The sequence below is a fragment of the Borostomias antarcticus genome (genome assembly GCF_949987555.1).
Source record: "Borostomias antarcticus genome assembly, chromosome: 1".
Lineage (NCBI taxonomy): Eukaryota > Metazoa > Chordata > Actinopteri > Stomiiformes > Stomiidae > Borostomias > Borostomias antarcticus.
The window spans coordinates 22,245,600-22,260,603 of record NC_140234.1 but is presented as its reverse complement, the minus strand read 5'-3'; the positions used below and the strand labels follow the sequence as shown (position 1 = coordinate 22,260,603).

Genomic DNA, 15,004 nt, shown 5'->3' with positions numbered 1-15,004 from the left:
GACTACTTTCTCAGCCTTACCATTCCCGGTTATGGTGGAAAAACAAAAAACGCGCATTTCAGCAAGTTAACGTCTACCATAAAGATGTGTACATTGGTAGACATGTGAGGTATTTTGGGACGTCTAAAATATAAATATCTGGGCACCTCGTTCTCTCTGCATACACGCGAAAGGCATGACGGGAAGTGAGACTGGAGCTACTTGACGTCAGCTTTAACGGACACGCCCACTTTAGGTGAAAAAGTGATCAAAACTAGAGATAGCCTAGAAGAGCAAGAGGCTGTCACCAAAGTTGCTGTGTTGTGTCGTGCACCATAACCAATAAAACTCATACACACATTCGGTTCTCCTTACTACCAAGTAGGTTAAGAGGGCAAAAGACGCAATTTATAGCTTCAGGAGGAGGGAGGACCCCAAGGGAAGTCAATGCCATTGAGTCATGACAATGGGACCCCAAATTTGTTTGTCTGCGGCAAACACTTCATCACTGGTAAGTAATAGGCTACGTCTAGTCTTCATTTTATAATGACCATTTGATTGTTAATTATTGCACGCAACACAATAAAGACTTAAATAGCAAATAAATCAGTAGATATATAAAAACGCACCTGTCATCAGCCGCTAATGTTCCCTTTTCAAACTTCAAACACCTGAGAACTCAATTTTGACCCCGACATTTCCCGGATGATTGCTCTAACCGCCACCTAGCGACTGACGTTAGTTAACTAACTACTTGGCCTACTCACTAGTCAGTCTCAACGTGCGAGATAAACTAGATAGTTACTGTCAGCGACGGTGTAACCGGTATTGAGAAACCACCGAAAGGTAGCTAACCATCATGGCAGCAAATGGATTTTCTACCAGAATCCGAAACTATTTAGACCCCCGTGGGCGACAAGGGGATGGTAGCGTTACCCAGGTAAATTAGAGACGTGCATCTAACGTTAGTTAGCAATTTATTGCCCTAGTTGGCTAGCTAACGTTAGTTAACTTACAGGTAACGTTAGACAGATCGTATCCCACTAACTTCAGATATTTTATTGGAGTTAAACAGATTTTAAGATCAAGACAAACGCGCGCTGTCGTGCAGGTTATGGGGTCACGTGCATCACGAGCATCCACTGGTGCACGCGTGCCAAAATTCTGAACGGCGAACTGTCTGGTGCTACAGCTCTAGCTCGGTCGATTCATTACAATCCATGGCTAGAAATATATAAAAGAAATGAAGGCGATGAAAGTAAGCAACTACCTGCCAGCTAGCTTGAACGAACCTTTCCTGTTGTTTGTTTTATGCTAGGGCCCGTTCCACCGCATGGGGCTACAGATGCAGGACGTCCTGGGTGATGGCGGGATCCTGAAGGAGGTGGTGCAGCCCGGAGAAGGCCCTCCAGTGCCTAGAGATGCATCAGTATCACGTAGGTTTAAAATATACCCAGGCTACCTTCCTTCCTTCACACAAACGTAGGCCTACATGTTACGCCGTAGTGCCCGTGATGTCACAGACCGGATAGAACACTGTGACTTGACGGCTAGTCCAGGCGGCTATAATTGAAATAAATGTAGGGCTAGATTTAAATAGATTTAAGCTGAAGTTGCATTTGAATCAAACTTAGTTTATTTATCTCTCTCTCTCTCTCTCTCTCTCTCTCCCCACCCATATCCCCCCCAGTAGTACGAGTAGTAGTATGTTTACTACAGTATCTACATTAAATGCAATTATTGAAATAAGTCACTTTGGATAAAAGTGTCTGCTAAATGACTGTAATGCAATGTAACACATACTGAATATACTGTAACACACAACACATACTGTATCACTCAACTATACCTATACCACACATAACACACTGTATAGGTACAACACACAACTATACCTATACCACACACAACACACACTGTATATAACACATAACTATACCTATACCACACACAACATACTGTATATAACACATAACTATACCTATATCACACACAACACACACTGTATATAACACACAACTATACCTATATCACACACAACACATACTGTATATAACACACAACTATACCTATACCACACACAACACATACTGTATATAACACATAACTATACCTATATCACACACAACACATACTGTATATAACACATAATTATACCTCTGAAAATGTAATTTAATGTAATTTATTGCTCTATAAATGTTCTTAGCCATTAGACAAATATATTCCAGGAGCTTGCTCCAGGTTGCCTGTTTTAATATCTGTATTGCTTTTATGGCTCTGTGTGCTACTAACCCTGTTTTGCCTTCCCTCTCCCTAGTGCCTCTCTCTCTCCCTCCTATCTTCTAACCAGGTCCAGTGGATGCCCCACTGTCACCAGCAGACCTCCCGGAGTCCAATAGATACCCCTGTGTCTGCTGTGGATGTCGTAGCATTTAGTTAACACACACACACGTACACACAGACATAAACCAGCCCACTTCCGGCTTTAGGCCTGGGCCATAGCAAACACACACCAGTATTTGCCATGTCTCTCCTATGATGCTTTTTGAGCCTCTCTTACTCGGAAATGTAATTTAATGTAATGTACGGCTTTATACATGTTCTTAGCCGGTAGACAAACATACTCCAGGAGCTTGCTCGATCGCCTTGTTGAGAGGGGTCAGGGAAGAATTTTTACAGCTCACTTATCTGACCCCCGGGTGATTACTGTTTTTTTGCTTCCCTCTGGAATATGTATGGGTGGGTCGTATGCCCACCTCCCTTGTTCTCTGTAAAGCGCATTGTGTTGCCTCTGGGTATGAAATGCGCTATCGAAATAAAGCTTTGATTGATTGATTGATTGATTGATTGACAACACATACTGTATATAACACACAACTATACCTATATCACACACAACACATACTGTATATAACACACAACTATACCTATATCACACACAACACATACTGTATATAACATAATTATACCTGTACCACACAACACATACTGTATATAACACATAATTATACCTATATCACACACAACACATACTGTACTGTATAATAACACACAACCCATGCTGTATGTCACAGGGACATTGTATTCAAGCCAGGTCGAATATTTCAAATGAGTACGTGTGTTATGTTGTTGTAGTGACCGGATATGCCCACTTGGGGGCAGCTCTGGGCGGGTTCAACTTCACAGCGGTGTACTGCACATCCTCTTCAGTCTTTGAAATCGAGAGTTTAACATGTTTTTGAAAGATTTTTCAAGGTGCCCATCCACATCCATTGTATGACCAAAACGGTGGTAGAGCAATCAGACTTTCTCAAAAGTGCTAGTTTTGTCAACGTTTTGATCTGAACCATAGTATATGATCATAAGTAGCCTAGCCTACAGATTTAAATCGGCAAGTGTATGATGAGAACAGACTTCTCCCGATCCGAGTCGGAGCAAGTCGTAGCATCAAACATGTTTGATATTTTTGAGCAGATTCTGGACACAATTGTGTAGTGTAAACTCGTCCAGTCGTTAAATGTGCGATACCCAGTTTTTCAGTTGACATACAAAAATCAGCAGAAGCCAGTCGTCTAGTGTATACTCACAGTCATTTCATAATCTGTTATTTATATTTTGAACAGTTTATAAGGGCCCACGTCTTTTTAAAAAAGAGAGAAGCTTGTGTGGCTACATATTTTCTATAGTCTACTCTTTAATCTAATGGGTGGGATGTAGGCTACCTTTCCATAGATCCATGAAAAGGCTATACAACTAGTCTATGGAGGGCACTATTAAAGTTTGTGAACTCAAGACAGATCACACAGGTGCAGGTCACAAGGTCAATTGGTTCAATCTGTTTGATCTTGACAAAGAACCGTACATGTAAAATGGAGCACCGACACATATTAAGCGGAGCAGCAAAACGAAAGATTTGAAAAGAAAAAGAGTCAAGGCAGTAAGATGCTTTACAACAGGTTCCTTGCATTTCCTTTTTTTTATTTTTTAAAAGAAAACAAACGCTGAGAACAACAGTGTTGCGGCGGAGCCTGTAGGGGGGTGGGGGGGGCTGGTAAGGAGGGGGGGCCCCTCTACACATCCAGGCCCAGGGGCCCATTTTTTCATGATCCAAGGGGATTAGAGGAACATGAGTCAGAAGCCTTTAGAATCAGAGTCAGAAACAGGTTTATTGCCAAGTAGGCTTTCACATACAAGGAATTTGCTTTGGTCTGATTGTGCATTAATAGTGCTAGGACAAATCAGGCCAGAGCAAAATACAGTAACATACAAGTGACACATAGGCTAGAGTACAATACAAATACAATATAATGGATCGTAAATGCTTTTATCCAAAAGTGCTTTGCAATGGCCTCTCATTTATCCATTCACACGCAAATTCACAATGGCGGCAAGCTGCCACACAAGGCACTAGCCTGCTCATTGGAAGTAATTTGGTGTTCAGTGTCTTGCCCAAGGACACTTCTACATGTGGACAGGAAGAGCAGGGATTAGACCCCCGACCTAATCATTGGATGATGACCTGCCCTACCTCCTGAGATACAGCCGCCCAATATAGCCTACAAAACAATATACAATAATATACAAAATAATACAATACAAATACAAAATACAATAACATAAGGTGACAAATTAACAACAGAATGATAGGAATGATATGATACAATATGATATGTCTCCTCGTTGGCACCACCACTATCCAACAACATGCATCACACAAGGCACAGAACATGCATGGAACTATCTGTACAGACGGAAACCAGGGGAGAGTTTGGTCAGCAGGCCGTTATAATAATAATAATTATTAATAATTAATAATAATAGGGGAAATAACTGTTGCCACAAAAACAAAGAGGGAGGTGAAACAGTGGGGGGAATGTAATGTAATCTACTCCTCTTCCTCCTCCCCCTACTCCACCACCACGCCTCCCTACTCCTCCACCACGCCCCCCTACTCCTCCTCCTCCCCCTACTCCACCACCACGCCTCCCTACTCCTCCACCACGCCCCCCTACTCCTCCTCCTCCCCCTACTCCACCACCACGCCCCCCTACTCCTCCTCCTCCTCCTCCTCCCCCTACTCCTCCACCATGCCCCCCTACTCCTCTTCCTCCTCCCCCTACTCCACCACCACGCCCCCCTACTCCTCCTCCTCCCCCTACTCCACCACCACGCCTCCCTACTCCTCCACCACGCCCCCCTACTCCTCCTCCTCCCCCTACTCCACCACCACGCCCCCCTACTCCTCCTCCTCCTCCTCCTCCCCCTACTCCTCCACCATGCCCCCCTACTCCTCTTCCTCCTCCCCCTACTCCACCACCACGCCCCCCTACTCCTCCTCCCCCTACTCCTCCACCACGCCCCCCTACTCCTCCTCCCCCTACTCCTCCACCACGCCCCCCTACTCCTCCTCCCCCTACTCCACCACCACGCCCCCCTACTCCTCCTCCCCCTACTCCTCCACCATGCCCCCCTACTCCTCTTCCTCCTCCCCCTACTCCATCACCACGCCCCCCTACTCCTCCTCCCCCTACTCCACCACCACGCCCCCCTACTCCTCCTCCCCCTACTCCTCCACCATGCCCCCCTACTCCTCCTCCCTTCCCCCTACTCCTCCTCCTCCTCCCCCTACTCCTCCACCATGCCCCCCTACTCCTCCTCCTCCTCCCCCTACTCCACCACCACGCCCCCCTACTCCTCCTCCTCCCCCTACTCCTCTACCACGCCCCCCTACTCCTCCTCCCTTCCCCCTACTCCTCCTCCCCCTACTCCTCCTCCTCCCTTCCCCCTACTCCACCACCACGCCCCCCTACTCCTCCTCCTCCCCCTACTCCTCTACCACGCCCCCCTACTCCTCCTCCCTTCCCCCTACTCCTCCTCCCCCTACTCCTCCTCCTCCCTTCCCCCTACTCCACCACCACGCCCCCCTACTCCTCCTCCTCTTCCCCCTACTCCACCACCACGCCCCCCTACTCCTCCTCCTCCTCCCCCTACTCCTCCACCACGCCCCCCTACTCCTCCTACTCCACAACCACGCCCCCCTACTCCTCCTCCTCTTCCCCCTACTCCACAACCACGTCCCCCTACTCCTCCTCCTCTTCCCCCTACTCCACCACCACGCCCCCCTACTCCTCCTCCTCTTCCCCCTACTCCACCACCACACCCCCCTACTCCTCCTACTCCACAACCACGCCCCCCTACTCCTCCTCCTCTTCCCCCTACTCCACAACCACGCCCCCCTACTCCACCACCACGCCCCCCTTACTCCTCTTCCTCCTCCCCCTACTCCACCACCATGCCCCCCTTACTCCTCTTCCTCCTCCCCCTACTCCACCACCACGCCCCCCTACTCCTCCTCCTCCTCTTCCCCCTACTCCTCTTCCTCTTCCCCCTACTCCTCTTCCTCTTCCCCCTACTCCTCCACCACGCCCCCCTACTCCTCCTCCTCTTCCCCCTACTCCACCACCACGCCCCCCTACTCCTCTTCCTCTTCCCCCTACTCCACTACCACGCCCCCCTACTCCTCCTCTTCCCCCTACTCCACCACCACTCCCCCCTACTCCTCTTCCTCTTCCCCCTACTCCACCACCACTCCCCCCTACTCCTCTTCCTCCTCCCCCTACTCCACCACCACGCCCCCCTACTCCTCCTCCTCTTCCCCCTACTCCACCACCACGCCCCCCTACTCCTCCTCCTCCTCCCCCTACTCCTCCACCACGCCCCCCTACTCCTCCTACTCCACAACCACGCCCCCCTACTCCTCCTCCTCTTCCCCCTACTCCACAACCACGTCCCCCTACTCCTCCTCCTCTTCCCCCTACTCCACCACCACGCCCCCCTACTCCTCCTCCTCTTCCCCCTACTCCACCACCACACCCCCCTACTCCTCCTACTCCACAACCACGCCCCCCTACTCCTCCTCCTCTTCCCCCTACTCCACAACCACGCCCCCCTACTCCACCACCACGCCCCCCTTACTCCTCTTCCTCCTCCCCCTACTCCACCACCATGCCCCCCTTACTCCTCTTCCTCCTCCCCCTACTCCACCACCACGCCCCCCTACTCCTCCTCCTCCTCTTCCCCCTACTCCTCTTCCTCTTCCCCCTACTCCTCTTCCTCTTCCCCCTACTCCTCCACCACGCCCCCCTACTCCTCCTCCTCTTCCCCCTACTCCACCACCACGCCCCCCTACTCCTCTTCCTCTTCCCCCTACTCCACTACCACGCCCCCCTACTCCTCCTCTTCCCCCTACTCCACCACCACTCCCCCCTACTCCTCTTCCTCTTCCCCCTACTCCACCACCACTCCCCCCTACTCCTCTTCCTCTTCGTGCTCTTCCTCGAGCAGCCAGTTGTCCTTGTTCATTTACCTGGCCAGGTGCCTCCATGTTTAGATTCTGATTCTAATTGTACTGATTCTCTCTTATTCTCTCTGGTTTGCTCTTAATATATGTTTGGTAAAAATCATACTCATGGATAGCACCTGTCAGGTAACTAAACATAGTGTTTGATTGGTCATCTGAGAATGAAATGAGAATGTGTGACACTCACCCTTCATTAGTCAAGTTCTAGTTTCACCTGGCAGTCAATTACTGTAATCAATTTAGCAAATGTTCTACAAGAGATTCATATAATGTAATGTGATGATATTCATGCTATTATGTTCCTGACAAATTGTGACAACTGAATGGACTGTTTTGCATGTGATGACTCACACAATGAAAAGATGCTTACATGTTTTGGAGAGTACAACCATTTGACTGAGAAGCAACAGTCAGTTTCGTTCAGCAAGGTATATTCAATTGGTAGTTGTGCTACGTGTAGGCTATTGTACTTAATAATTTGCAAAGATGTACTAAGACATTTTCTATTTGATTAAAGCTACATGAGATAACTCGGCACTTTGGCAGCCCCTCTGGTCGTGATAAAATCGGCACTGCGTTTTAACCACACTTCCCACAATCCCCCACTCACTCGCTGTAATGATGGGGGGAAAATGATAACAAACGTGCGTGCGCAGACTGGATCGGAAGATTGTAGCTACTTTGTGGAAGGATGTCTTCAATGCAGGTAAATACCAGTGTTCTTTCTTGTACAGTATGTGCATGTAGATTTTCGCTGGGCAAAGTGTTTGTTGTCTTCCTGATATTGTGACACGCGAAACGTGTCACTTCCATTTCCACCACAAGATTTCCCGCCAGTGTACTAACCAGTATACCGACATACTAAAATAATAAGTTCACAGGGTCTCATGCAGTCTCATGTCACGAAAATGATTTTTGGGGTCTTGCTAAGGCCAATGCATAAACTAATAGGAAGTAAAAGTGAATATTGAACCATAAAAAAGTTTCTCATTCTTCTCAAATCTCATTGAGCTTTAAGGGGGTGTATCCGTAGGACCTCGTCTCATTGTTGCTTGCGGCTTTAATTCAATTTTTATTACACATTTTATTGCACAAAGTCTCTTAGTCCACAGGCAGAGAACGTTCAGAGACTGTATTCTCAAATAAAATCAGTAAAAGCACAAGACATAATAACAAGTAACCCCAAACTGAACAAACCTAATTTTGAGGCCAATGGGGTAGATGGTGATGGTCTAGATGACACTTCTTCACACACCCTGGTCCAGCATACCAGAGTTTAGTTCATCAGCACTGTAGCCAGGGTCCTTCCTCAGCATGTCCACATATGTTGTCTTTCGAGCACCACGTGTGTCTTGACCATGCTTGGGTTCCCAGAGGACAAGGTTTGAAGTGATGAGGTCAGGAGGGCGTTTCCTATGGCTGGCTATCCTCAGTCTCCGCTGATGTATCTTTGTGGTCAGGAGAGGTAGATCAATGTAGAGGTCAACTTTGTTCATGTGTTGCATCCACCAGACACCTACCTATCTACCTACCTACCTACCTACCTACCCATCTACCTACCTACCCATCTATCTACCTACCTACCCACCTACCTACCTACCCATCTACCTACCTATCTATCTACCTACCTAGTCAACTATCTACCTACCTAGTCACCTACCTACCTACCAGTCTACCTACCTACCCACCTACTTACCTAACTTCCTACCGACCTACCTACCTACTCACCCACTTACCTACCTACCCACTTACCTACCTACCCACCTTCCTTCCTACCTACCCACCTAAATAACCTGCCTACTCACCTACTTGCATACCTACCTACCCACCTACCTACCCACCTACCTATCCACCCACCTACCTACCTTCCTACCTATCTACCTACCTACCTACCCACCTAACTACCCACCGACCCACCCACCTATCTACCCACCTACTCACCCCCCTACCTACCTACCTATCTACATACCGACCTACCTATCTACCTACCTACCTACCCCTCTACCTACCTATCTATCTACCTACCTATCTACTTACCCATCTACCTACCTATCTACCTACCTACCCCTCTACCTACCTATCTATCTACCTACCTACCTACCCATCTACCTACCTACCCATATACCTACCTACCTACCTACCTACCCATCTACCTACCTACCCATCTATCTACCTACCTACCCACCTACCTACCTACCCATCTACCTACCTATCTATCTACCTACCTAGTCACCTACCTACCTACCAGTCTACCTACCTACCCACCTACTTACCTAACTTCCTACCGACCTACCTACCTACTCACCCACTTACCTACCTACCCACTTACCTACCTACCCACCTTCCTTCCTACCTACTAGGGATGGGCATTTTCAGTTATTGTAATACTCGAGTACTCTATATTCATAATGAATGAGTACTCGAGTACTCGCTGTTCTGTAGCCTACCGTAAAAATAAATCCGGGAGGTCGGTGGCCATCGATGTAGGCCTACAGTAGGCTATGTGCCCGATTAAGTAAACGTGCCCGACTATTTAGAAATTATCCCGACGTATTTCGTTATAGCGAATTTGCATATGAATAAACAACCAACAATTTAAGCCATTCAATCCAATTGCATTTATTAAAGAACAAACGTCACAGTGGACATACTGTGTTCTTTTACTTATCTTTTCCGTTCGTTTGGCGTCGCATCGTCGTGAGCTAGCCGGGCTAGCAAATGATGTGATTCGGGGTTGTTGTCTAGTCGTCTAATTCATTGTTTCATTGTGCTTTAACCGCATGTGGTTGAGCTGGTTTGCTTTGAGCTGGTTTGCTTTGAGCTGGTTTGCTTATGATAAGCAAGTTTCACATTGCAGATTTTGCACTGCACACTGTTTTCCCCTTCTTTCTCAAAGTATTTCCAGACTGTACTTTTACAAGCAGCAGACATGTTGCGACTGATGTGAGTAGCCTCACGCAGGTAGCCAAAAGCACAGTGCGCAGGTGCATGAATAACGAAGCATTTTTTTTCATAGTGAAACAATTACTCGCCATGGTTACTCGAGTACTGACGTCAACAACGAGTACTCGAGTACTCGTGCCCATCCCTACTACCTACCCACCTACATAACCTGCCTACTCACCTACCCACCTACCCACCCACCTATCTACCCAACTACCTACCTCTCTACCTACCTACCTACCTACCTACCTACTACCTCTCTACCTATCCCTCTACCTACCTACCCACCTACCTACTTAACTACCTACCTACCTGTCTACCTACCTACCCATCTACTTACCTACCTACTCACCCACCCACCTACCTACCAACCTACATTCCTACCTACCCACGTACCTACCTACCTACCTGCCTACCCACCCACTTACCTACCTACCTAACCACCTACCCACTTACCTACCCAACCAACTATCTACCTATCCACCCACCTACCTACATACCTACCTACTCACCTACCTATCCACCCACCTATCTAACTACCCACCTACCTACTTAGCTACCTAACTACCCACCTATCTACCTACCTATCCACCTACCTACCGACCTACCTACCTACCCACCTACACACCTACCTATCCACCTACCCACCCAACTACCTACCTACCCACCCACCTACCTACCCACCTACTTACCTACACACCCACCTACCTCCCTACCTACCTACCCACCCACCTACCTCCCTCCCCAGGAGGTAGGTAGGTGGGTAGTCTACACCTACCTCCGTACGGCCGAGGACATCTTGTGGATGGAACACATGAACATTGTTGACCTCTACATTGGTCTACCGCTGATGAACACAAAGATACATCGGTGGAGACTAAGGATAGCTGACCATTGTGAACGCCCTGACCTCATCACTTCAAACCTTGTCCTCTGGGAACCCAAGCATGGTAAAGCCACACGTGGTGCTCTGAAGACAACATACGTGGATATGATGAAGAAGAATCCTGTCTACAGTGCTGATGAACTAAACTCTGGTAATTTGGACCAGGATGTGAGGACAGATGTCATCTCAAGAGCCCGAGTTGCCCCAGTGGCCTCGACATGTGGTTGGTAGGTGGGTGGTTGGGTAGATGTGTTTGTCAGTCTGTCATCGTGGGGTTATTTGTTATGTATTGCCTTGAATGTCTTGTTTTTGTTCAGTGGCTAGTGTTGGGGGGAACTGGAGAGATCGTGGAACATTTGCCACTTCACCAGCACACCACTAGACGCCATGGGGGTGGATAAGGTACTAGCGGGGCTGTCTCCTCTAACGGTCTTGGTCATCGCAAATGGTGGAGGAGGAGGAATAGGGGGGCGTGGTTGTGGAGTAGGGGGAGGAGGAAGAGGAGTAGGGGGGCGTGGTGGTGGTGGAGTAGGGGGAAGAGGAGAGACAGATGGAGCTGTGATAGAAGGGACTGCGTCAGACAGGGCTGTGTCAGGTGCCCTCTTCATCAGAAAGTCCAAGGTGGAAGAGGTCGCCCCTTGAGAGATTTCTTCCCACTTCTTACGAATGAGCCTCCGACGCTGAGAGAGCTCCAGATCTTGTCTCCAGTGGCACTCGGGTGATCGTGGAACATCGGAGTCAGATTGTCCCTTTACCAGCACACCACTAGACGCCATGGGGGTGGATAAGGCGCTAGCGGGGCTGTCTCCTCTACTGGTCCTGGTGATCGCGAATGGTGGTTTGACAGATGGAGCTGTGATAGAAGGGACTGGGTCAGATGGACCTGTGACAGACGGAGCTGTGTCAGGTGTCCTCTTCATCAGAGAGTCCGAAGTGGAAGTGTGCGTCCCTTGACAGACTTCTTCCCACTTCTCGCGAAAGAGTCTCTGACGCAGAGAGAGCTCCGGACCTCGCCTCCAGTGGGCCTCGGGCGATCGTGGAACGTCCCAGTCAGATTGTCCCTTTACCAGCACACCACTAGACGCCATGGGGGTGGATAAGGCGCTAGCGGGGCTGTCAACTCTACTGATCCTGGTCATGGAAAGTGGTCGACTGACAGATGGAGCTGTGTCAGATGGAGCTGTGTCAGCGGCCCTCTTAACCATAGAGTCCGAGGTGGAAATGGCCGACCCTTGATAGACTCCCTCCCACTTCTTGCGAAAAAGCCTCCGACGCCGAGAGAGCTCCAGATCTCGCCTCAAGTGGTGATCGTGGAACGTCCTGGTCAGATTGTCCCTTTACCAGCACACCAGTAAACGCCATGGGGGTGGATAAGGCGTTAGCGGGGCTGTCAACTCTACTGGTCCTGGTGATCGTGAATGGTGGTCTGACAGACGGGGCTGTGTCAGACGGGGCTGTGTCAAATAGACTGGTGACAGACGGGGCTGTGTCAGATGGAGCTGTGACAGACGGGGCTGTGTCAAATGGACCGGTGACAGATGGGGCTGTGTCAAATGGACCGGTGACAGACAGTGCTGTGTCATATGGAGCTGTGACAGCTGCCCTGTTCACCAGAGAGTCTGAGCTCTTGCAACAGAGCCTCTGACAGCGAGGCAGCACCAGACGCTCCCTGTCGGCCTTGGCTGAGAGAGGAACGTTCAGCTCTGATTTGCCCTTTGAACTTTTGCCCTTGCGTGTTGGAAAGGGCTTGGCGACGCCGCCAGGTGGCACGGGGGCGAAGCCTCTGCTCATCTCAGACACCGGGTCTTGTCCACAGCCCCCCGGATCATAGGAGTCAGAACCTGAATCGTCTTGTCCTCGACAGTCCCAATGGCGCTCATACATCTGCATTAGCACTTCCAGATGGTCAGGGCAGCTGTCGACCCAGACTGTCACACTGTCCCTCTGGGCCCTTGAGATACAACAAAATAAAAGAAACTAAAATGACTTTTGATGATTTCAGTACACTTGTACAATCAAAATGCATCATACCACACATTTTACACAAACACACACATCTCACACATGCATGCACACGCGCACGCACAAACAAACACACACACACACACACATGGTTGGATACTGAAAAAAACATTATCAACTTACCAATCAATGTCTTCCAAGGTTTTCATCCTAATTTATAAAGGAAATACCAGATGGTATTTAGGCTCAATTTAGGTCATTAAGGCTTCACAAAGACAGAACAGCTTCTGTAATTGTTTGAATTGTAAATGATTAAAGTACAATGAAACTTTGATTACCAACCTTAATGTTTCGGTGGCGATTTCTCCATTGATCTAATAGCCAAGAAAAGATCAGGTTCACAGAGAGAGCGAACAAAACTCCCATGCAGACAAATGTCAGATCAAGATCCAACGGGGTTGTCTGAAAGGGCGTCGCCTCAGGACCTTGGTGTACATGTCCACACGGCACCCTCTCTCGGGTTCTAAAAACATGAGTTATTCCACTAGCGAACATATTGGCAAAGTCACATCTTTAGCAACATGTTCTTCTCATCGCACACACCGCACTGAGGCTTGTCCACTTGTTACAGCAGGATGTACCTCGCCGCTGTTACGTGTAGGCTATATGCTATATATACATCTACTTGAATGGGGGCTCTTTGTTTAATGTTCCCTTCAATCCATCCACAGTTCGCTTTTCTGGATTTCTGGAGTATTCGGAGCGACCGTTCGAGACCACAAACCACCAGAAGTATCCAAGGATGATGAAGCTTGGAAGGGGTGCGTGTGATACACACACAGCTGCGCCTCTGCTTTTCGACAGCGGTTGCATTAATCACATTTTACTCAGTCACACACACGTCCTTTTGGCAAGAAGTGTTTTGGAATGCTTTCATGACATGTGCCATCCTCAGGAAATGAGGCATCTTGTGATGTATTTGTTTAAATAAAAAAATCAGTCAATTAATGTTCCCTCACAGACGTGACACTGTATGGCCTGGAGCTTGGTCTCCGGACCATGAGGAAGGGAGAGTTCTCCAGGTTCCTCCTGCTGCCTGATTATGCCTACGGGGAGATGGGCTGTCCTCCTCACATCCCCCCAGCTGCCACTGTGCTCTACGAGGTCCAGGTTCTGGACTTCCTTGACTCGGCCCAAGTGTGAAGTGGATGACTTCATGGCTCTGAGCCTGGTAAGGACTAAGGAGTGAAGAACAACATAGTGTAACAGATTGAAAACAACAGATTGAAAACACATGAAATGACTCGTATATAACTGTATGTGTGAAGAATTCTTTGGTTGTGTTTGGTATATTCTCATAATTCAACTTTTTTGTTCAACAACTGTGAAATTGTATGATTAATCCCAAAACCACAGTATAATTTGAATATTATTGAGTTTGTTGTACATTTTGTCAATTTACTAGCATGGGCTATTGACTTTGTTGTAGTTTGAAAATGAATCCAACAGCATGGGCTTGGTACTAAATGCTGGGTCAGATATTAAAACTACAATTGAAGTTAATAGGATTTATAATTAAAGAAAAACATATATTTTTGAAAATGTATTATATAATATTGATTTCCTTTTGTGCATATATTTTGTTTGACATTTTTATATCAGAGAACAAATTCAGCAGGTGAAAATGCATCCTGTCAGATGAAAATATTTTATGGCTGTGCTGTTTCACATGGAACAAAAAAATCTTGTTTTGTTCTGTTAGTGTCATTGACTGCTTCTCATCTCCTTTACCCCCTCTCCCCACTCTCGCTCCCTTCTTTCTCCCCTCCCTCTCTCCCGCTCCCCCACTCTCTCCCCTCTATCTCCCTCTCTCT

General features: G+C 48.1%; 1 pseudogene across 1 annotated transcript in view; it reads left to right on the top strand.

Annotated features, from left to right (window-relative positions):
• The window catches only part of LOC311318600 (inactive peptidyl-prolyl cis-trans isomerase FKBP6-like), a 35,743-nt pseudogene that overhangs the window by 20,121 nt on the left and 618 nt on the right, over positions 1-15,004 (top strand). Inside the window, exons 6-8 of the transcript in view lie at positions 1,298-1,415; positions 13,862-13,951; positions 14,152-14,361. The product of the transcript in view is annotated as an inactive peptidyl-prolyl cis-trans isomerase FKBP6-like (transcript). The remainder of the gene's footprint in view (positions 1-1,297; positions 1,416-13,861; positions 13,952-14,151; positions 14,362-15,004) is intronic.